The sequence below is a fragment of the Uranotaenia lowii genome, chromosome 1, assembly GCF_029784155.1.
Source record: "Uranotaenia lowii strain MFRU-FL chromosome 1, ASM2978415v1, whole genome shotgun sequence".
Taxonomy (NCBI): Eukaryota; Metazoa; Arthropoda; class Insecta; order Diptera; family Culicidae; genus Uranotaenia; species Uranotaenia lowii.
In genome coordinates, this window is record NC_073691.1 from 43,718,511 (window position 1) to 43,721,578 (window position 3,068).

Below are 3,068 nucleotides of genomic sequence, written 5' to 3' on the forward strand. Positions count from 1 at the left end.
TTTGCCTCCCGCTCTCTGATCCCGAACGACAAGGCTTTCTTCCTGATAGTTTTACACCAAGGGGCAGGGGTTGTGGAATTATAGTACTTACCGGACTTAATTACACATATCGAAACAATTTATTAAACATCTTAACTCATTCTCGATCCGTGTGCGTTGTGCATCCATATCGGCGGATTTGCCCTGTCTGAGGGACGGCCGATTGATCGACTGATGCGGCTCGACTACAACACTTGGCGGAATTTATCTTGTATGTATTTTTTTAAGGTATGGTAGGTACATCGATATCGAAATGAACGTATTTGCCGGTCCGTGACCGATATTTTGCAACTGCTGATGCAAATATCATTGTGTATGTTATTTGGCAGTTCCCTACTTTTTCTTACCGAGGGGGGCTCCCATACATTTTTTGTTACTTGATAATGAATCAAGCAAACGGAACCCTATTTAGCATTGGATAGCGTTTAGGCATGAGAAATAGTTTCCTGATTTTTTGGTAAAACTGCTTATTTGCAATGGGAAAATAAAAAATGAGATTTGGGAGAGGGATAGGAAGCAAGAAGAAGGCTCACATACAAGTTTCTTGCATAACTCGGGAACTAATCTAGCAAATTGAACTAAATTTTACATGGGAAGGTATTTTGGTACGAACTGTTTTTCTATGATTATTCGAGTCTCCCCCCTTAGAAGTAGGCGATGGTTTGTTGATATTAGAGATGTACCGAATATTCGGTCGGCCGAATATTCGGCGCCGAATACCGCCAAAAAACCGTTAAGCCGAATATTCGGCTCACCGAATAGTTGAGTTAGGTATTCGGCCGAATAGGCCGAATATTTATTTTTTTCAAATTTATACAACAACTGACTTCTCAAATTTTTCAACTGATTTTGGATAATTCACAAGATATCCAAAATTTATGTAGAAAAACCTTCAAAATCATCATAAACTTATGGTTTTAGTTGAGCATTCAAGATAAATCCGTGTATTTTTCACTGTAGATAGCTTTATACTTTGATTGACGTATATTCCAAATTTACTTGATAAATCCAGGCTTGCCCACAAACCACATAAACAATTCGAGAAAAGTTAAATCTGATCGGGATGTCCACATATTTTTTAAAACTTTCCGCATTTTACCCGGGTGTTATTTAGATTTTTTGCTCAATAAAATAAAAAAATCGAATGTCCCTTTGAAATTTTTAAATTTTCTGTTACAAAACGATTGTTTAGAGTACATTTATTTTTTAGATTCGATTTTAACACTGCTGTTGTATTTCGATAAAACATTTAATTTGAAGTTATTTTATTTCTTTTTCCTCTTGTATGTTTGAGAATAATACCTAGTTCTGTTCAGATTTTCCCTATTTTTCACAAGTTTTTCAAAAAATCGTTCAGACCCAAAAGTGTAGAAAAGTGTCGTAGATATGATTGTATGCTTGAGGTCAGAGATCATCGCTCTTTTTGTCAACTATTTTGATGACATCTAGCCAAAATTAGATATTAATCTATTCCGATATAACTAAAAGCAATTTCAAATAGCTTAACACCTGTTTTGACATGTTTTGTCCTAGATTTCAGTGGAATCTAATCTATTTTGTGATCAACGTCCTAGAACTTACAAGTCATCTGATGTCTTTTTAGTTAATTGTGTAATTTTGAAAATGAAATAGACTTCTACTTAAAAAAGATCTGATACATCTGGTTGGAAATAATCGACTTAAAAACATGTGGGACATTAAGATGGTAGAAATAGAAAATTGCTATTAGAAAAAGCAGTAATTTGTAATTTTATTGAGTAACTATAGCCTTCTTTGGTACTACATAAGGTTAAGGAAACTATGAAGAAGCGGTTAAACATTGGAGAATCAACGTAACTACAACACATTATAAACTAGAGTAATAATTTTTTACTTTTTTTTTTTTGAAACAGGTCCTGGTAGGTTTGATTTCGGTTTCCAAGGGAATGGTATTCCAACATGATGCACCGTGCACCATTATACTCTTTCCGCTCGATGTGGTATGTCTGGGTATGATAAAGTTGCGAGACCTCTCGAGCTGTCCTCTTTGCAGGTGTTGTTGTAGATAATTGGGAAACAAGCCTTGGTACCCTTGCCACATGATGTCTAGAATCCTGATTTCGAAATTGTGCAGCAAATTGTGCCCCAAAATGGCTCTGCGTGCGTTGGCTGTTGTATCTCGACGTCTGAGATTGAAAACAAATCTCACAGAAGATTTGAAGCAGTAGAAATAAAAGTATTTCTATTGAAAACTCAACAGAATATTCGACCGAATATTCGGCCGAATATTCGTTTGGCCGAATAGTTGAAAAGGTCAATATTCGGTATTCGGCCGTTCACCGAATACCACTATTCGGTACATCTCTAGTTGATATCGCACGTGTTTTTCTCGCTCCTTCGCAGTGAAAATTTTTGAAGTTTAAGTAGTTTTTAAATTGTAAAATTGTGATTTTTGCTTGAATAAAGGGCGATACGGTCGAAATTCGGTCAATATCAACGTGACGTATTTCTTTCAATTTTGCATTTAAAAAACCTGAACACCCCTCATTTTGAAGGCGAGTGTGTAGAATGTTGCTCCTATTTTGATTTTGGAATTCACTCTTCAGTTGTCAAAATGCCGTCCAAGGAAGAAGAGCAGCGTATCAAAATTTTGCTCGCGCATCGCGAAAATCCGAACTAATCGCATGCAAAGCTGGCAAAATCGCTAAAAGTTGTCAAATCAACCGTTACAAATGTAATTGAAGTGTTTGGAGAACGTTTGTCGATAGCCAGGAAGTCTGGATCGGGGGAAATCGAAAACCGGAAGCCGCTGAGACGACAAAGAGAGTTTCCGGTAGTTTCAAGCGAAACCCTAACTTCTCACTCCGAGATGCCGCAAATATGCTGGGTGTATCGTCTACAACCGTGCATCGAGCTAAAAAACGAGCCGGACTATCGACTTACAAGAAGGTAGTGACTCCAAATCGCGATGATATACAAAATACGACGGCCAAAGCGCGATCTCGGAGGCTGTACATGACGATGCTGACAAAGTTTGACTGCGTAGTATT